This window comes from Lolium perenne, chromosome 4 (assembly GCF_019359855.2).
Source record: "Lolium perenne isolate Kyuss_39 chromosome 4, Kyuss_2.0, whole genome shotgun sequence".
Classification (NCBI taxonomy): domain Eukaryota; kingdom Viridiplantae; phylum Streptophyta; class Magnoliopsida; order Poales; family Poaceae; genus Lolium; species Lolium perenne.
Genome location: NC_067247.2, coordinates 281,886,622 through 281,908,481, shown reverse-complemented (window position 1 = coordinate 281,908,481; position 21,860 = coordinate 281,886,622). Strand labels below are relative to the sequence as shown.

The window sequence follows — 21,860 nt, the reverse complement described above, 5'->3', positions numbered from 1 at the left end:
AGACTAGAAAATAATTTGGTTTCTTATTTGCTTGATCCTCCCGACCTCCCCACCCGCTGTTTATAACACACAACAAGCTCAAGCAAGATTACAATACTGCCCTTGTTTGAACAGCAGATACAAACCCTAGGTTCAGGTTAAAAAGGTAAAACTGCTAAGGACTCCATATTCGATCTCAACCGCTGATCCTTGTCACCGATGATGAACATAAAACTGAAGAATGGGCTTTGATAGATCGCTGGCTTACTAGGGTCCTAACAGGGCTTCCCCCTCAAGTCAAGACTTCAAGGCTTGACGAAAGGAAATATAGCTTGAATGAACTTAGCATCTTCCCAAGTAGCCTCGTGTTCCGACATGTTTTCCCAGTGTATCAGCCATTGCGGCACAACAATGTCATACCCACCTATAGTGCGAGGTATCTACCGTCTTTGCAATACAGCTAGAGGTGTTGTTTTGGCTTTGCCTTCAGAAGTTACCAATGGAAGAGAAGCATTCGGAACAACTGTCTTACCCAGATGTTTTTTAGCTGATTGACATGGAAAACGTCATGGAGTCGTGTTCCCAGTGGTAGATGTAATTGGTATGCAACATGTCCCACTTTCTTCATGACACGGTATGGACCATACCATTTGGAGGTGAGCTTCAAGGAATTCCTCGGTCCTAGTGCAGTTTCGCGATAAGGTTGCATTTTCAAATATACCATGTCGCCTACTTCAAAACTGCGCTATGTCATGTTGAGGTCTGCAAACTTCTTCATCCTTTGATGTGCTTGTAGAAGGTTGTGTTGTAAGGTCTTGAGCATGTGATCCTTCTCAGCAATGGTGATTTGCATGTCCGCTTCCACATTGCAGGGAATAGAGATACTTTGGATATGTGGAGGAGCATATCATATAATGCTTGAAAAGGAGACTATTTGAGAGCAGCTACAGGTTTTGCCGAGCCATCATAGCAGTCTTTGCTAAAGACTATTTGAGAGCACCAAGATAAGATGATACAGCTCGGATCCTGCAAAAAAATGCAGCAAGAGGGTTTCCTGGGATGTTCGAAAGCATTGACTGTATGCACTGGGGCTGGAAGAACTGCCCTTTTGCTTGGCAGGGGATTTACAAGGGGCATACTGGTGAGTGCAATGTCATTCTTGAGGCGTTGGCAGATCATGACCTTTGGATTTGGCATAAATTTTTTAGCAGCATGAACAAACAATGATATCAACGTGTTGCAACGCTCTCTGGTGTTTGCCAGGCTAGCTGAAGGACAAGCTCCTGCCGTGAATTTTAGCTAAACTGCCACACATACAACAAGGGGTACTATCAAATTGATGGTATCTACCCGACGTATGTTACATTTGTGAAGACAATTCCCTCTCCAGCAAACGAGATGGAATCTTATTTTGCAACATGTCAGGAAGCAGCACACAAGAATGTTGAGCGTGCTTTTGGGGTGCTTCAGTAGCGTTTCGTTATTGTCAGGTACTCTGCTCTCACTTGATCTGAGTCTCAAATGTAGGAGGCGATGACCGACTGTGTGATCATGCACAACATGATCATTGAGAGCGAGCGCGACAAATCTGTGTAGGATGATCAACCATTTGATTATCAAGGGCCACTTGCTGAGGTAGAGCATGTACCTAAAAAATGTGCCGCTTTTCTTCATATGCATAATGAAATTCGAGATGCAGGTGTCATATACTACTTAAGGCTGATCTAGCTGCGCATTTGTGAGTGAGGAGAGGAGCCGCCAACAATGCATAATTTTATTTATATTTGTGTGATTGTATGATTTGTTTGGTTGTATGAATAATTTAAGTACTATTTATTTGACTGATTGTATGAATAATTTAAGTACTATTTTTTGATTGAATGGATAATTTAAGTTATATTTGTGTGATTGTATGAATTATTGAATATAGTATGAATAAAATGTGATTGATATATTGTTTCAAAATATTGTAAAAAGAAAAAAAATGGGAGCCACCGTTTGGGAGACGCTGGTGTGAGAACAGTGTCCCCAAAATAAAGGATACACTACTGATACCTCCCATACAGCAATACGACGATCCTGCCGGCAACTATATGAGACGCCGGTGAAGATGCGCCGGTGAAGATGCTCTAAGCAAACGGGTCCGGAGAGCTCAACAATGGTAACACACTCCGATCCTTGGCGCCTCGAGTCAACGCGACCCGTCCGGCCGGGCCCCAACACCATCGAACGGACATGGACTGATGGATGGATACTCAGCCCAGACTCCACAGTAGACCATGGCTTTTATTCTTCGCGAGACATCATTGTAATTTGAATTTAGACGTCGAGTCTCCTGTTACATCCAAGCAGCTACGTGACATCTCTGACAAGTACCAAACGCTTCTCGTATTTTTACTGTCATTGGGAACACTTGGAACACCTTTGGGTCTCTCAGCCGCAGTCTAGATGGATGGTACGGTATCTCTAATTGGGAGACCCAAATCGGTGCTGTCCATTTTGCCTGTGTTTGGGTAGGCGCGTGGACGCGTCGGCAGTTGTTGGTATCGGTCTGGTACTCTGGTTCTAGCGTTTTGGTCAAAGCATTTGGTATTTGGTTTTTAAACTTAATATAAGGCATATAAAATTATAAGAAAAATCTTATCTAAAGGTATAAACGTTGCATCCCCATGTGGCACTCTGAAGCTATCCACGACACGCAAGTGTCGCGCAAGGGTAGGGCGTTGGCCTCGTTTCGTTCCAAACTATTGGCCCACGTGTCGCTCTATGGTTGGCTCGGGTGAGGGAGTGCAAGAAAAAATATCGGGAGAAAGGGGAAAGAGGCCGTGACCCAGGCGAACCCTATCCATTCCCTCCGTGTTGCTGCCGCCTCTCCCTCTTCCTCCCTCTCTCTCTCTTCGTCAGCGCCGGCATGGCGCTGCGCCTTCCTGCCGCCGGGCTCCGCCACCTGCCCTTCTCCGCCTCTCAGTCCTCGTCTCCCCTCCTCGTCGGACCGGCCTCCCCCATGAAGTATGGGAGGTGCATCACGCGGAGAAGCTAGACCAGCAGCGGGGAGGAGATGAACTGGATATCCTCCCGGATGGGTCTCTCCTTTGTTCTCTAGTGCGAGGCCACCAAGGCCATCCTCGACAAGCGCGAGCACGGCAAGTACACCCGCTGCTTCCTCCGTTGCACCGTCCTTGAGGCCCTCCATGAGCTGGGAATCCGCCCTAAAGGTACGTCCTCCCTCCGCATCTTTTATTTGTAGCTTTCTTCCAGTGTATATATCACCACTGGATCTAATTGATTGTAGCCACTTCTTTCTACAGCTTCCCTTTAGATTTCTTTTGTCCTAATTTTCCTCCTCCCCTCTCTCTTTCACTCCTCACAATTTCTCATATTTATTTGTACAGATGGCTTTACATCTATGCCTATAAGGTGTTTGATAAATATCCAAGCAAACTGCAGGAAAGATGAATGCATTTTTATGCTCTGCTATCAATTAGATGTACAATATTTACCCCTCTCAGGTATTTGATTTTCATGTACGATATATGCTTCTCTTTATTATGTGAGTTGCATTGCAAGCTATCATTGATGAAATGTTTGAGTAAATTCCCAGAAAAATATATTTGTGAGTGATTGTTTTGGACACATCGGCTAATATTTCTCAGATTTGAGGCCCTTGTACAGGTCTCTCGATGCCTTGAGAAGTACCAGATAAGTGCAGTCGTTTATTGTGTTGATCAAGAACAGAGCAGGGGCGTTTAGAACATGTGTGCACAAATTACTGTCAGGTAACCTATTTGGATGAACCTGGTACTTTTCAGCAATATGAAATGCATAGCTGCATAGCTGCACTGCATCTTGATGAGCTGTAACATCCCAAATTTCAATAAAAAGAAAGTTAGAGAATTCCAGAGAGCAAAATTTCAAACCAACAAAAACTTTTTGAATTGCATATAGTGCCATGCATAGGACTTGTGCATTTGAGTGATATGCCATGATGAGTGTTATTATTTGTATGTGCTATACTCTAAAACCCTAATGTGATCATATGAAGATCATCAACCAAATAAATCAAAGAGGAAGAAAATCCAATAAATGCAAAACCCTAAAAACCCTCACATATACCCTATGGCATTTTTATAAATATTGACCCTAGACCAATTTGGTCTTCACCATTAGTTGAATAATGTTATTAAACACTTATTACAACTTTTGGAATCAAAGAATCACCATTCAAATAATTTCCAAACACAAAACTTGCTCACATAGGATAATGGTCAAATCTGCCCATTTTAGTCTGATCACTACTTTGAGCCATTACAATTCAATTTTCTCAAACTAAATCTTGCTAACTCTTTGCACCACTTCAAAGTCAACATCAAGGTGAACACTTTTTGTAAAGATCACCATGCCAAATTCTTTCTTGATCATTAGCTATGCTCATCCAAAGTTTCAACTTTTTAACATACTCAACAATCTCCCACTTATCAAATTTTGCAAAACTTTGAATTCAACAATTCCACCACCACCTCTCATCATCTCTGGTCATTTAGAACTCAACCAAACACACACAATTCAAATTGGTCAACCATGTGAATTAAATCAAAATTGGACAAAATTCACAAATTGCAAATATGGAACTATTTGACACTATTTGCTATAGTGATTCTACCCCATCTAACCTACCCCAACCTACACCATTTGGTCCCCTGGTCCCCTCTAACACTAAGTGCTGCATAGCAAGCCTAAGGAGAAGAGGAGGGCAGCTAGGGCATGGCCATGCCGGCCATGTCGCCACCCCGACTACCCTCCCCTCTCCTCCTTCACTCTCTGCCCTGGCCACCGTGCCACAGCTCGCCACCGCATCTCCTAGCACCGCCTAGCATCGCCACGGTCGAGGAGGAGCTCGACACTGGCCGGAGACAGCGCGCCCAGAACGCGCTCGCCATGCCGACGACGTCGCGCATGCACGTGCATGGACACGCCCTGGCCGCCGCTCGCCTGGCCACCTCGCACGCGCCCTGGACCACCTAGCTGCGAGTTGAGCATCTCCGCGTCGCCACGCAGCTCCCAGACATCACCACGACCACGACCCGTGCCCACCGCCGCCGGAGAAGGAGACCCCGATCCGCCGCGGACGCCGCCAGACATGGAAGCAACGCGAGCTATTCCGACGTCGCCCGACCGCGCTGGTGCCACCGTTCGCATCGCCAGGAACCGCAGAACAGCGCCACGCCCTCGCCTAGCTCGCTAGCTCGCCGGAGACGCCGCGCCCATGTCGACCACCACCCTGCCCCGCAACCCTCACACGATTCTATAAATAGGGAGTTCCCTGGACAGAACCAAGCACACCATCTCACTCCCCACCTCTCACTGCCTCTCAACCACCACTCCACCCATCGAATCCTCGCCGGAGCAAGCTCAATCGCAAGATCACCGCCGCGGAAGCTCTGCAGCAATCGCCGGCGAACCAGACCACCTCGAGCTCCGCCACTGCTACCAGCCGCTTCGCCGTCGTCCACAACTTCGTCACGCATATTGCCAACCCTAGCTGGAGCCACCGTAAGCCCTCCGACCTCCTACCTGAGCCGCCGGCGAACTTCTCTCTCGCCGGCGAGACGATGCACTGGAGCCGTTAGATCTTAATCTAATCCTACGCCCCTGGTTACTCCATACCGCTTCGGGCGTTATGAGCCGCTGACAGGTGGAGCCCCCTGTCAGGCAGCCCACGCGGGCACAGACGCGTGGTGGGCTGGCTTGGGCAGTTTTTAAACCTTTCGGCCCGTTAGCTTTTCCCGCCGGCCTGGTTAATTCAAATTTGATTTAAACAATTCCAAACATTTCCAATACTGCCCAAACTTTGAAATTCAATAGATTCAAATGGGCTCAACCAAATTTAATGAATTTTATGTTGTTGGAAAGCTAATGAAATTATATACAAAATGCCACTGGTCCCATGACCAGATTCATTGTAGAATTAATCTGGTAAAAAGAAGAAGGCAGGGAATTTTTCATATTCAAATAATTATTAAAAATCAACCAAAATAGATATTAAGTTAATTCCAACTCTAATAGCTCACATTTGACTTAAACTAATTGATTATGCAATAAAATGGTGGGGTCACTTTGCATGATCATGCCCTAGTTCAATTAATGGATAATATGGCTAGTTTAACTAGTTGATATTGTCCAAAACTATTAAGTAATTCATATGAAGTCTTATACTTCATTTAAATCTTGTCTCACATGAATTCATGGGATGTTTGGACCCCTGTCCCAAACTCTCTTATATGAATTACTTAGAGATTTAAATCATATGTAGTGTTATTAAAATGATATGAGGTGATCTACCTCATTTAAATCATTTTCTCAAATGATGATGATGAACATTTGACTTAGGTCAATATAAGTTCATATATGATTATTTGAGAAATTAAATCTTAAGAAGATTTCAATGAGAGGAAATTATTTCTCAAGAACCCTATGGAAACTATCATTTACATATTAAATACAAGGAAGTAATTTCTCCTCAAGCAACACAATCCATGCACCCTAATTAGATTATTTGTGTGCATAGAATAGTTTGTGTGTTTATATGTGATACATGGAATAGCCATTGAATTAGTGAGTAATTATACTCGTATTCAAATTTAGACGCTAGCACCGGAGAGTACGCCGAAGAAGAAGGTTGCTACCAAGAGGAGGAGGAGAATTTTGAGAACTACCAAGGCAAGCTAATATTCTTGCAAAGTGCAAAGCCCCCTTGGGGCAAGGCACCATGAATCTTACCTTTTCTTACATAAGCCTATCCCAAGTTTATACATTACAAGTTTTTACTTGTTTTCTCAAGAAGTTACTTTTATAGTTAACTTTGGTCAAAGTAAAGAAGTTTACTAGAGTAGTAAAGTTAGCCTCCATCAAGCAAAGCAAGATAGCACCCCTCATGATTTAGAGCTAGTGCTAATGAATAAAAATTGACTACTCTAGATGGGAACAATGTGACTTGAAATGAATTTGAAACCTTGGAATGATGATGCATTCCATTGAATGATTTTTGAAAGTGAATATGACCAAGAGAAGATGGTGATTTTTGATAAACATGATGTTGGTTTGAATGCGATACCTTTCCAATTATTAAGTACCCCCACAATACCTGATTATGGGTAGGGCTTAACTGGAAGTTTATGCATCTTAGTATAGGTTCCCTCTGAAGACACGTCATAGGGGTTACGCTTGAGGCTGCCTCCGTTGTTGAGAAATGATGTGAAATTGAGGTGAATTGTACGGCCAAGCCCTGTGCAGTTCCCAGGTTGACAGTTGGTCTTCACTGGGAGGCCAAGCTCATGGGGAGAGGTGCTCATACTAGGATTTATAAGTGAAAGGTTATGGTTGATGATCCGCGTACTGTGTTACGATGATTCGGGGTAATCCCGACGGATGAAATCAAATTTTGTGGCACAAGTGTGCAACCTCTGCAGAGTGTAAACCTATTCGAATAGCCGCGTCCACGGTTACGGACGGTTGGAAAGGCCATACAGTTTCCGATGTCATATCTTTGCAAATGATGTTGAAAGATGATGGTGAAATGACTTGTGGTGAATTGAATTGAAATCACCACTTGAATGGTGGGAATGACACTAATGTTCCCACTTGAGTTAGTTAGCATATGAACAAGCTTTTCTCAAATACTTGTGAACTAAAATTGGCTTTATGCAAATAAACTAGAGCTTAGCAAACCCTACTAGAAGGTCTAGCACTTACATTAGTATTAGTTTGCGAGTACTTAAAGTACTCACGGCTTTGTCCCTGGCTATTCAAATGGCCAGAGTATGAAGATGAACAAGGAGATGACCAGCAGGACGCCTACGACAACTAGGAGTCTTCCGACGTCAAGCGTTGGCCTGTGGACTAGAGAGTCCTTGTATCGTACGCTTCCGCTATGAACTATGAACTTGTGTTTGTTCATTGATCAATAGATCAACTATTCGTGTAATATGGATCATGTGATTCCAATTTGTAAGACTTATGGTTTGTAATGAATGATGACTGTGATACTTAACAATTATGCCTCGCAACAACAATATTCCTGGGATTGCGATGTATGACATAATAGGCATCCGGACTTAAAAATCCGGGTGTTGACAAGTTGGTATCAGAGCCATTGTTTGACCTTAGAAGACCTTAGTTGGAATGGGCGTTCTGAAAAACTTAACTTTGAAAATCAAATGAAAGAAAATATTTGTGAAAAATTACTTACGCTCTTGTCTTTGAGACTTTGCCAAAATTTGATGAATCATGTTCTATCTTATTTGAATCAACTTAAAATTTTGCCACACCTTGCACTCTCTAACTTACTCATCCAATTCTCTTTCAGATGGAGCCGAATGAACCCATCAACACCAAGTTTTACCAGCTTGGGAACAGAGGGAGCTTGATCTTCGAGCACGACCTCAACGCCCTTTCGGACTTCCTCGAGCGCCCACACCCTGAGTTCCACGGGGTTCAGCTGGACGACACGCCCGGAGGAGAGTTGCAGTGGGTGATCACTGCCGACTTGAGGGGCAAGATGAAGCCTCCCACCTCGGAGAGGATCCTCTTCTCCTTCCGCGAGAGCAACTGGCTCGACGGACTCGCACGTGGCCTTCAGGAGGCACTTGCGCGCCTCTGTGGACAGAACGTGGTGCGCATCCTTGCGTCGCGCTACGCACACCTTGTGAGGCGTGATGCTGCGGGAGTGCCCATGGAGCTGCAGCTGCACCCGGAGTTGAGGCACCATGCTGAGCACCTGGACTTCATGCTCTACCAGACTCAGAGGGACCTCGACGCCACTCGCGCTTACGCGAACCAGACCCATGCTCACATCACCAAGCAGGGTGAGGCGATCAAGCTACTCAACAACGACCGCAAGAGCCTTCGTCAGCAGCGTGCCAAGAAGGACGCTACGATTTGGCGCCTTCGCGCCAAGATAGCATCACTTGAGGCCACTGTCAAGGCCCAGGAGGATCAGATTCGTGAGCTGGAGGATGATGACGGAGGCATCGACATTCAGGGAGGAGGAGCCTTCCTGAGCGACGACGACGACTTTTAGGAGGACGAGAACACCGAGGAGGAGGACTACGAGTTCCTGGAGGCAGGACCTGATGACTACGTCCCGATCGATGTCGATGATGAGGAGTAGTTGCACTAGTCTCACTTATGTAGGTGTGAGTTGTATCCCGTCCCTTGTATCGTAGCATGAGAATGGTTCTTAAAACCATTGGAGTATGTGTTGTTAGTTTGTACTATGTGTTGAATGAATGAATGAATGTTATGTTTGTCATGAAAAGATTACAAGTTTTCAAATGTTTTCAAACTTAACCAAAATGAACCATAGAATGTTCCCTCTTATCTCATGATCTTCTATATCTTCAGATGGCCCCTCCCAATCGCACCAACGACGCGATGATGCAACTGCTGCAAACCCTGCTTGCCGACAGGGAGACTGAAAGAGCTGAACATCAAGCCAACATCGCCGCCTTGCAGAACATTGCCAATCAAGGCCCTGGAAATCATGACCACCCTGGATCCAAACTCAAGAACTTCCAGAACACCAATCCCCCGGTGTTTAGCAAGACCGAGGAGCCCCTCGACGCCGACGACTGGCTCCAGACTATGGAGAACAACCTGGAAGTAGCCGGAGTGGAAGCCAACGAGAAAGTCTTGTTTGCAACCCACTATCTCGCTGGACCAGCCCGCGCTTGGTGGACAAGCACCCGTGCCATGAACGGAGGTCAGTTCATGACTTGGGAGGATTTCAAGCTCAAGTTCAGCAAGTACCATGTACCCCCGGGTCTTATCAAAAAGATGAGGGATGAGTTCCGTGAACTGAAACAAGGTCGCATGACGGTGGTTGAGTACCGCGACAAGTTTCTTACCCTGTCGAGGTACGCCCCTGATGAGACCGACACTGTTGAGAAGAGGAAGGAGAGATTCCTGAACGGACTGCATGATGAGATGCAGACTGTCCTCGTCAACATCCCCTTCGCCGACCTCGAAGCCCTTGTTGACTCCGCCATCCAGATGGAGGGCAAGCTGAACCAAGCCAATGAGAACCGCAAGCGCCGCATGGCGAATCAAAGTGGATCAAGCCACCCCCAAAAGTATCGCCCTAGCTCAAGCGGAGGTTTCACTCCGAGAAACAATAAGCCACCGATGCAGAACTCGCGCCCCGGTTATCAGAACCGGAGTGGATGAAACTCCAAGCCAGGAGGCTACAACAACAACTACAACAACAACAACTACTACAACCGCGCTCCTCCGAGAGCCCCCAACAACAACAACAACAACACCAACACCGCGCCCAGAACCGGAAGCAACGCCGTCCCCGTTGCGAACAAGCAGGACAAGACCACCATTACTTGCTATGAGTGTGGTGTAGTGGGGCACTACTCCAACGAGTGTCCCAAGCGTCTTGCCAAGCTCGCCGGCAACACCGCTGCACCTGCTCAGCAGCAACGCCGTGTCTCCACCGGCAAGAAGTTCGCCCCCAACAACCCCAATAACCGCAACGGCCGCCTCTACCACATGAACGCCGAAGAAGCCCAGGAAGCACCAGATGTTGTACTGGGTATGTTTTCTGTCAACCACATCCCTGCCAGAGTGTTGTTTGATTCCGGAGCATCTCATTCTTTTGTCACCGAAGACTTTGCATCAACAAGTAAAATTCAACCCCTCAGTTTGAAGCATGTTATGATAGTTCAAATCCCCGGATCAACCACCAAAGCTAGAAAATTTTGCAAAAATGTACCTATCAAAATCCATGATGTAGATTTCTATGCCAATCTAATCATTCTGGGAACCAAAGGTTTGGAAGTCGTCCTAGGAATGAACTGGATGTCCAAGCACAATGGACTGATAGACTGTGCCAAGAAAGCCATAACCATGACTAGCAGCACCGGCATCGTAGTAGAGCACGTCTCTGAAAAACTACCCATAAAATTCACCTGCAACCAAAGTGTATCCAAGCCAACTCTGGATCAAATCAGGGTCGTTTGTCGCTACCCTGATGTGTTTCCGGATGATCTACCCGGTATGCCCCTGGATCGGGATATCGAGTTCATCATCGAGTTAATCCCCGGAACTGGACCCATAGCCCAGAGAGCCTACATCATGAATGCAACCGAGCTCGTGGAGCTGAAGAAGCAAATAGATGATATGTTGGCCAAAGGTCTGATTAGACCGAGTGCATCCCCCTGGAGATCCCCCGTCTTGTTTGTAGACAAGAAGGATGGTGCAAATCGTTTATGTACGGACTATCGTAAGCTTAACGATGTCACCATCAAAAACAAATACCCCCTACCCAAGATAGAAGACTTGTTTGATCAACTCACCGGAGCCAAAGTTTTCTCCAAGATCGACCTTAGAACTGGATACCATCAGCTAAAGATCCGAGCCACCGACATTCCAAAAACTGCCTTTACCACTAGATATGGGTTGTATGAGTACAACGTCATGTCATTTGGACTGACCAATGCCCCTGCTTATTTCATGAATCTCATGAATAAGATCTTCATGAACTTTTTGGACAAGTTTGTCATTGTCTTCATCGACGACATTCTCGTCTACTCCAAGTCCGAAGAGGAACATGAACAGCATTTGGAGACTGTCCTAGAAACCCTTAGACAGCACAAGTTGTATGCCAAGTTCAGCAAGTGTGAATTTTGGTTGGAAGAAGTTGGATTCCTGGGACACATCTTGTATGCAGGAGGAATTGCCGTAGATCCCGCCAAAATCAAAACTGTTATGGAATGGCAAGCCCCAACCACACAAACCGAGGTCCGCGCTTTTCTTGGATTAGCCGGATATTACCGCAGATTTGTAGAAGGTTTTTCGAGCATCGCTCGACCAATGACCCAACTGCTGAAGAAGGACAAGAAGTTTGAGTGGACAGACAAATATGAAGAGAGCTTTCAACAGCTCAAGAGTAGACTGACAACAGCGCCAATCCTGATCATGCCCGATATCGCAAAGCCCTTTGACGTATATTGCGACGCCTCCAAGACTGGTCTTGGATGTGTGCTTATGCAAGAAGGCAAGGTGGTATCCTACCTTTCAAGACAGCTAAAGCAACATGAACAGAACTACCCAACCCACGACCTCGAGCTTGCAGCCGTGGTCTTAGCCTTGAAGGTTTGGCGTCATTACCTCATGGGTAATCGATGCGAGATCTACTCCGACCACAAGAGCCTGAAATACATATTCACCCAGAAGGAGCTGAACATGAGACAACGCCGATGGATCGAATTGATCAAGGATTACGACATGGAGATTCACTACCACCCCGGCAAGGCCAATGTGGTAGCGGATGCTTTGAGTCGACTGCCGTGTCAGTTGAACTCCATGCTCGCAACTGAACAGCCCAGCTTGCATCAAGAGTTTGAACAGTTTAGACTTGAACTTGTTAGTGAAGGATTCCTAGCCAGCATAGAACTGCAACCCACCTTGGTTAGCCAGATCAAGGAAGCCCAGAAGAACAACGCTAGCATTGACGGAATCAAGAAACAGATAGCCGCAGGAAAAGCCCCCGGATTCACCGTAGACGAAGCCGGAGTTCTTTGGTACAAAGAACGTCTCTACGTACCATTGGACTCTGACTTGAAACAAGTCATCCTGCAAGAAGCCCACGACACCCTTTATTCAATCCACCCCGGAGGTACCAAGATGTACCAAGACCTGAAAGAGCAATTTTGGTGGCACGGAATGAAGAGAGAAATCGGCAGCTACATCGCCAAGTGTGACATCTGCCAAAGAGTCAAGGCAGAACATCAACGACCCGCCGGACTGTTACAACCCCTCCAGATTCCAGAATGGAAATGGGACTCCGTAGGAATGGACTTTATCACCGGACTGCCCAAATCCAGCAAAGGCAATGATTCCATATGGGTAGTCGTCGATAGATTGACCAAAGTCGCCCATTTCATCGCCGTCAAAACCACTTACCAAGGCCCAAAGTTAGCTGAACTATACATATCAAGAATAGTCGCCCTGCACGGAACCCCGAAATCAATAGTGTCAGATAGAGGATCACAGTTCACCTCCAGATTCTGGCAGAAAGTGCATGAAGGACTAGGCACCCGTCTGAATTTCAGCACCGCCTATCACCCTCAGACCGACGGACAGACTGAGAGAGTCAACCAGATACTGGAGGACATGCTGAGAGCATGTGTACTGGAATATGGATCTAAGTGGGAAGACTGCCTACCTTACGCAGAATTCTCTTACAACAACAGCTACCAAGCCAGCCTACAGATGGCCCCCTTCGAAGCCTTGTACGGAAGGAAATGCCGTACCCCCCTGAACTGATCGGAAGTCGGGGAAAGCCAAGTTTTTGGCCCAGATGTTCTTCGTGAAGCCGAAGAGAAAGTCCACAAGATTCGTGAGTATCTCAAGACTGCGCAATCAAGACAGAAGAGCTACGCCGACAAGAGACGTCGGGAGATGACCTTCGAGATCGGAGACTTTGTCTATCTCAAGGTATCCCCCTTGAAAGGAATGCAAAGGTTTCAGCTGAAAGGAAAGCTCGCACCCCGATATGTCGGACCTTTCAAAGTCCTCAGCCGCCGAGGTGAAGTATCTTATCAACTGGAGTTGCCTGAAGAAATGTCGGCTGTACACGACGTGTTTCACATATCACTCCTCCGGAAGTGCCTTGAAGTTCCCGAGAAGACCGAAGTGTTCAAGAACATCGATCACCGATCGGTGGATATCAACCAGGATCTGACTTACCGCGAAGTGCCGATTCGCATCCTGGAGGAAGCTTACCGAACCACCCGCACCCGAAGCATCAAGTTTCTGAAGATCCAATGGAGCAATCATACCGAGGATGAAGCCACATGGGAACGCGAAGACTTCATGAAGAAGGAGTACCCAGATCTCTTTAGTACCTAACTTTCTTTTCGATCTCGGGACGAGATCTTTTGTAAGGGGGAAGGGTTTGTAACATCCCAAATTTCAATAAAAAGAAAGTTAGAGAATTCCAGAGAGCAAAATTTCAAACCAACAAAAACTTTTTAAATTGCATATAGTGCCATGCATAGGACTTGTGCATTTGAGTGATATGCCATGATGAGTGTTATTATTTGTATGTGCTATACTCTAAAACCCTAATGTGATCATATGAAGATCACCAACCAAATAAATCAAAGAGGAAGAAAATCCAATAAATGCAAAACCCTAAAAACCCTCACATATGCCATATGGCATTTTTATAAATGTTGACCCTAGACCAATTTGGTCTTCACCATTAGTTGAATAATGTTATTAAACACTTATTACAACTTTTGGAATCAAAGAATCACCATTCAAATAATTTCCAAACACAAAACTTGCTCACATAGGATAATGGTCAAATCTGCCCATTTTAGTCTGATCACTACTTTGAGCCATTACAATTCAATTTTCTCAAACTAAATCTTGCTAACTCTTTGCACCACTTCAAAGTCAACATCAAGGTGAACACTTTTTGTAAAGATCACCATGCCAAATTCTTTCTTGATCATTAGCTATGCTCATCCAAAGTTTCAACTTTTTAACATACTCAACAATCTCCCACTTATCAAATTTTGCAAAACTTTGAATTCAACAATTCCACCACCACCTCTCATCATCTCTGGTCATTTAGAACTCAACCAAACACACACAATTCAAATTGGTCAACCATGTGAATTAAATCAAAATTGGACAAAATTCACAAATTGCAAATATGGAACTATTTGACACTATTTGTTATAGTGATTCTACCCCATCTAATCTACCCCAACCTACACCATTTGGTCCCCTGGTCCCCTCTAACACTAAGTGCTGCATAGCAAGCCTAAGGAGAAGAGGAGGGCAGCTAGGGCATGGCCATGCCGGCCATGTCGCCACCCCGACTACCCTCCCCTCTCCTCCTTCACTCTCTGCCCTGGCCACCGTGCCACAGCTCGCCACCGCATCTCCTAGCACCACCTAGCATCGCCACGGTCGAGGAGGAGCTCGACACTGGCCGGAGACAGCGCGCCCAGAATGCGCTCGCCATGCCGACGACGTCGCGCATGCACGTGCATGGACACGCCCTGGCCGCCGCTCGCCTGGCCACCTCGCACGCGCCCTGGACCACCTAGCTGCGAGTTGAGCATCGCCACGTCGCCACGCAGCTCCCAGACATCACCACGACCACGACCCGTGCCCACCGCCGCCGGAGAAGGAGACCCCGATCCGCCGCGGACGCCGCTAGACATGGAAGCAACGCGAGCTATTCCGACGTCGCCCGACCGCGCTGTCGCCACCGTTCGCATCGCCAGGAACCGCAGAATAGCGCCACGCCCTCGCCTAGCTCGCTAGCTCGCCGGAGACGCCGCGCCCATGTCGACCACCACCCTGCCCCGCAACCCTCACGCGATTCTATAAATAGGGAGTTCCCTGGACAGAACCAAGCACACCATCTCACTCCCCACCTCTCACTGCCTCTCAACCACCACTCCACCCATCGAATCCTCGCCGGAGCAAGCTCAATCGCAAGATCACCGCCGTGGAAGCTCTGCAGCAATCGCCGGCGAACCAGACCACCTCGAGCTCCGCCACTGCTACCAGCCGCTTCGCCGTCGTCCACAACTTCGTCACGCATATTGCCAACCCTAGCTGGAGCCACCGTAAGCCCTCCGACCCCCTACCTGAGCCGCCGGCGAACTTCTCTCGCCGGCGAGACGATGCACTGGAGCCGTTAGATCTTAATCTAATCCTACGCCCCTGGTTACTCCATACCGCTTCGGGCGTTATGAGCCGCTGACAGGTGGAGCCCCCTGTCAGGCAGCCCACGTGGGCACAGACGCGTGGTGGGCTGGCTTGGGCCATTTTTAAACCTTTCGGCCCGTTAGCTTTTCCCGCCGGCCTGGTTAATTCAAATTTGATTTAAACAATTCCAAACATTTTCGAATACTGCCCAAACTTTGAAATTCAATAGATTCAAATGGGCTCAACCAAATTTAATGAATTTTATGTTGTTGGAAAGCTAATGAAATTATCTACAAAATGCCACTGGTCCCATGACCAGATAAATTGTAGAATTAATCTGATAAAAAGAAGAAGGCAGGGACTTTTTCATATTCAAATAATTATTAAAAATCAACCAAAATAGATATTAAGTTAATTCCAACTCTAATAGCTCACATTTGACTTACACTAATTGATTATGCAATAAAATGGTGGGGTCACTTTGCATGATCATGCCCTAGTTCAATTAATGGATAATATGGCTAGTTTAACTAGTTGATATTGTCCAAAACTATTAATTAATTCATATGAAGTCTTATACTTCATTTAAATCTTGTCTCACATGAATTCATGGGATGTTTGGACCCCTGGCACAAACTCTCTTATATGAATTACTTAGAGATTTAAATCATATGTAGTGTTATTAAAATGATATGAGGTGATCTACCTCATTTAAATCATTTTCTCAAATGATGATGATGAACATTTGACTTAGGTCAATATAAGTTCATATATGATTATTTGAGAAATTAAATCTTAAGAAGATTTCAATGAGAGGAAATTATTTCTCAAGAACCCTATGTAAACTATCATTTACATATTAAATACAAGGAAGTAATTTCTCCTCAAGCAACACAATCCATGCACCCTAATTAGATTATTTGTGTGCATAGAATAGTTTGTGTGTTTATATGTGATACATGGAATAGCCATTGAATTAGTGAGTAATTATACTCGTATTCAAATTTAGACGCTAGCACCGGAGAGTACGCCGAAGAAGAAGGTTGCTACCAAGAGGAGGAGGAGGAGAATTTTGAGAACTACCAAGGCAAGCTAATATTCTTGCAAAGTGCAAAGCCCCCTTGGGGCAAGGCACCATGAATCTTACCTTTTCTTACATAAGCCTATCCCAAGTTTATACATTACAAGTTTTTACTTGTTTTCTCAAGAAGTTACTTTTATAGTTAACTTTGGTCAAAGTAAAGAAGTTTACTAGAGTAGTAAAGTTAGCCTCCATCAAGCAAAGCAAGATAGCACCCCTCATGATTTAGAGCTAGTGCTAATGAATAAAAATTGACTACTCTAGATGGGAACAATGTGACTTGAAATGAATTTGAAACCTTGGAATGATGATGCATTCCATTGAATGATTTTTGAAAGTGAATATGACCAAGAGAAGATGGTGATTTTTGATAAACATGATGTTGGTTTGAATGCGATACCTTTCCAATTATTAAGTACCCCCACAATACCTGATTATGGGTAGGGCTTAACTGGAAGTTTATGCATCTTAGTATGGGTTCCCTCTGAAGACACGTCATAGGGGTTACGCTTGAGGCTGCCTCCGTTGTTGAGAAATGATGTGAAATTGAGGTGAATTGTACGGCCAAGCCCTGTGCAGTTCCCAGGTTGACAGTTGGTCTTCACTGGGAGGCCAAGCTCATGGGGAGAGGTGCTCATACTAGGATATATAAGTGAAAGGTTATGGTTGATGATCCGTGTACTGTGTTACGATGATTCGGGGTAATCCCGACGGATGAAATCAAATGTTGTGGCACAAGTGTGCAACCTCTGCAGAGTGTAAACCTTTTCGAATAGCCGCGTCCACGGTTACGAACGGTTGGAAAGGCCATACAGTTTCCAATGTCATATCTTTGCAAATGATGTTGAAAGATGATAGTGAAATGACTTGTGGTGAATTGAATTGAAATCACCACTTGAATGGTGGGAATGACACTAATGTTCCCACTTGAGTTAGTTAGCATATGAACAAGCTTTTCTCAAATACTTGTGAACTAAAATTGGCTTCATGCAAATAAACTAGAGCTTAGCAAACCCTACTAGAAGGTCTAGCACTTACATTAGTATTAGTTTGCGAGTACTTAAAGTACTCACGGCTTTGTCCCTGGCTATTCAAATGGCCAGAGTATGAAGATGAACAAGGAGATGACCAGCAGGACGCCTACGACAACTAGGAGTCTTCCGACGTCAAGCGTTGGCCAGTGGACTAGAGAGTCCTTGTATCGTACGCTTCCGCTATGAACTATGAACTTGTGTTTGTTCGTTGATCAATAGATCAACTATTCGTGTAATATGGATCATGTGATTCCAATTTGTAAGTCTTATGGTTTGTAATGAATGATGACTGTGATACTTAACTATTATGCCTCGCAACAACAATATTCCTGGGATTGTGATGTATGACATAATAGGCATCCGGACTTAAAAATCCGGGTGTTGACATGAGCGAATCGATGATTTATGTTGAATGTATTGAAGATGGATAATGGTGCTAAGATGTTGTAAAAGAAAATTTGGTAATGTCCGAGCTGAAACTTTTTCATATCCTCTTTACAGGTTGAATAACTGTAGTCCCGCCAGTATCTTAACATAACTATTGATTCGGTTGTCAGGTGTACTTGCCTGTATCTAATAGTGATTTTCCCATTTTTTACTTTGTAGATTTTAGTTGAAAATTAGTTTATGCCAAGCTGCTACAATGTTTGATAAATTAAGATGTCAAGTTGTATTATATGGTCCCTGGTATATGCTGTCACCGCGATTGCCTTGCCTCTTCTAAATCCTTTTTATTTTCTATCATATGCTAACTTCTTTTCTTTTGCTACGATGAAAAGCTTGGAGAGAAAGAACGTTGTTGTAAGTATCTCTCTTTCTTGACATAGCATACTTACAACAAGACCGTTGCTATATAAATAACTGATTGTGCATCAGTTTCAGATGCATCGATTGTGGCAACCAAATAAATAACTACCCAACAAATCAAGTGTCCTTGCAATGCCCATGTATTACTATCACACAGCAGTTTTAGATGCATCAACTTGGTTGTGTAATCAGATGCATACGAATTTACATTTAGATATTTCACAGAACAATTTTGCATAGAAATTCTTTCACTTAGTCCTACATTCTACAATATTTATTAGAAGAAATACAATAAAAGTCGCAGCTCACTGCTCATTCCTTGCCCTGTAGTGGAAAGCATGAGAAGGAAAAGACAATGAAAAGCAACCAAGGAATTATTCGCGTGTGGTACATTGCCAGGTCAAACTCCAAGACTTACTACAACCAAATAAGAGAAATTTCTGGTAGCCACACTGACTCTGAATTCTTCTCATTGCAGTAAAATCCATAATTCTGTACTCAGCAACCAGTCATCCTGAGCCGAAGGTTAGAAGTATATATAATAAGAATCACACTAGGAGATACAATTATATTCGCCCTTGGAAGCAACATGTAATATTACTATAGAAAAATGGTGTTAAATTCCATACTCAGCAACCAGTCATTCTCATGCAATAGCATCTTCCGATCAGGTATCTCGATTTCCCAATTTTTTTTGATCTAATAATCTTCTCCATGTCAAATTATTTAATGCCTTCGTTTGGATTAGCTTGTTCGGTGAATTGTTACTAATCTGACCTGTAAATCTTGACCGAGACTCTCTGTGTAAGTTCTTGGATCAGAACCTACACTCTCTTAGATTTTTTATCTGAAACATGATAGATCATAAGAAAATTGTAGAAAGTAAGTGAAATTTAAAATGATTGTCTTCTGTAAATCCCTGGGCACGTGTCAATGATGCACTATTCCAATGCAAGCATCTGGTACCATCCTCCATGCACAGTTTTCTCTCTAATTTAGTTGTTTTTACTACACAGTAGTGACATCAAAGTAATAATTACATTCCACTTCTTAATATATTGTTCGTCAACCTAATAAGATACTTAATTTAGATGTACATACTGGTCGTTTTGATGGGTAAACAAGCAGAGAAACAAAACACTATTCCAAAGCAAGCATCTGCTACAATACCATCCTCCATGCACAGTTTTCTCTCTAATTTGGTTGCTTTTTACTACACAGTAGTGACATCAAAGTAATAATTCCATTCCACTTCTTAATATATTATTTGTCAACCTAATAAGATACTTAATTTAGATCTACATGCTGGTCGTTTTGATGGGTAAACAAGCAGAGAAACAAAACATGGCGTTTCTACAATAGTTAGTGGAATGGTTATATGTAGCGTGATTTTTTTTTTTGGTATGAGCACATCTTCCTTTGCATCGATAGGATATTTAAAATACTTTAAAATCTCCAGCTTGTGGCATTTAGTTGATAACTTCAGATCTATAGATGAGAATAACACTTAATGAGAACTTCAGCTATATTTTTAACATATTGCCTTGTCTTTGCTTGGTCTGCTAACATGTGCTATTCATAGTTCCTTTCTTGCTTCCAAAAAATAATATTGCGAAGATACTATGCTAAGCTTTTGTGCTACAACAGAGTTAATGATTGAAAGCTAGGTTTAGTTTGTATAGCTATTAGCATTGTTTTAGACAACCTGATTCAAACACTTTTTATTTGCATCTGTTTCCCCACTAATTCCTTTTCGTTTTCATTGGTAGGTGTCGTGCAACCCATCATGTGAAATACCACTTTATTTGCACATCTAATACAACTTATCCTGGCCGGACCAGTGAATTCTTTCAAATTTCTGTTGCAACGTACACGTGAGAGGGTGAAGAGGACCCTTTTTTCACTGCCCAAACTACCGTTGAAATCGACTCACCCTTTGAGGGATATTATTACTACTCCACCATCACCAGGTCCAGGTTTGATGAGCTCAACATGGAACTCTTCAGGAAGTGCATGGAGCCTGTTGAGAAGTGTTGAGAAGTGCCCGAGAGATGCAAAGATGGACAAGAGCAGGTCTTTTCCACATACTCTGACAATCATCCCCACGGGCTGATCCAGGTGTTTGAGACTGAGATGACAAGGACCAGGTACAACAACAAACTTGGCAAGTTTAAGCTCTCTGGCATCCCAGATGCACCTAGGGGTGTTCCTCAGAGCAGTGTCTGCTTTGACATTGATGCCAAAGGTATGCTGAATGTCTTTGCTGAGGACCGGACAACTGGCCAGAAGAACAAGATCAACATCACCAACTACAAGGGAAGGCTGGGCAAGGACGACATTGAGAGTCCAAGATGGTGGGAAGTACATGTCTGAGGACGAGGAGCACAAAAAGAAGTTGATGCCAAGAACTCCCTAGAGAACTATGGCTACAACATGAGGAGATTGCTTCCAAGCTGCCAGCGGACGACAAGAAGAAGATTGAGGAGGTTGTTGACCAGACGATCACATAGATGGACAACAAGAAGCTCGCCGAGGTTGATAGTTTTAGGAGAAGAAGAGTATATTGCCCTCGAAATATATGTGATACTCAGAAGAAACAATTTTGAAACCTAATTTATTGTACATTTAATTACAAAATAGCCAAGCGGCCATCAAAATATTTTCGTTGCAACAGATCCAATTTTGTAGTCCAGCTTATTTTCATGCATGATAAATATGACGGTTTCTAAATCATTTACCAAGTGCGAGAGTCAGGGAGCCCGCAAATACATGCCTGTTTATCAGCTTCGTTACAATATTCTTGGTACTTTTGAACAACATAGATAACAAAGTTTTACTTGTCTTCTATCCTTTTTCGGTGTCTTTGTTTTGTAAATCCTACAAAATGTATTTTCATTTACCCGTCATAAATTTCATCGTTGCTATATAAGTTGTGCCTTGGTTCATATTTTACGGGATCGTACGCCAAGGCGCACAATTAAATATAGTATTTACGAATTGGAGACTCCCAATAAGGCTCCACGTTAATCCTCCAGTTAAAAACAAACTAATCCGTCCGATGTAATTCACTAATATTAACAGTTGTTCGATAAGACGACCCTACCGAAGTAGCAAACATCAATCCCGATCTCGCCTGATTATACCTACGCATGGACATCTTGGACATAATCCTCCCGTGCGCCGCCATCAGGAATTTCTGGTGGCGAGCCGACCTAGGAGAG

The 21,860-nt window shown here is 44.3% G+C and overlaps 1 pseudogene; it reads left to right on the top strand.

Moving 5' to 3' along the window:
- The first annotated feature begins 2,890 nt into the window (after positions 1-2,890).
- Positions 2,891-21,245, top strand: LOC127347668 (heat shock 70 kDa protein-like; annotated as a pseudogene).
- Positions 21,246-21,860: the final 615 nt, after the last annotated feature.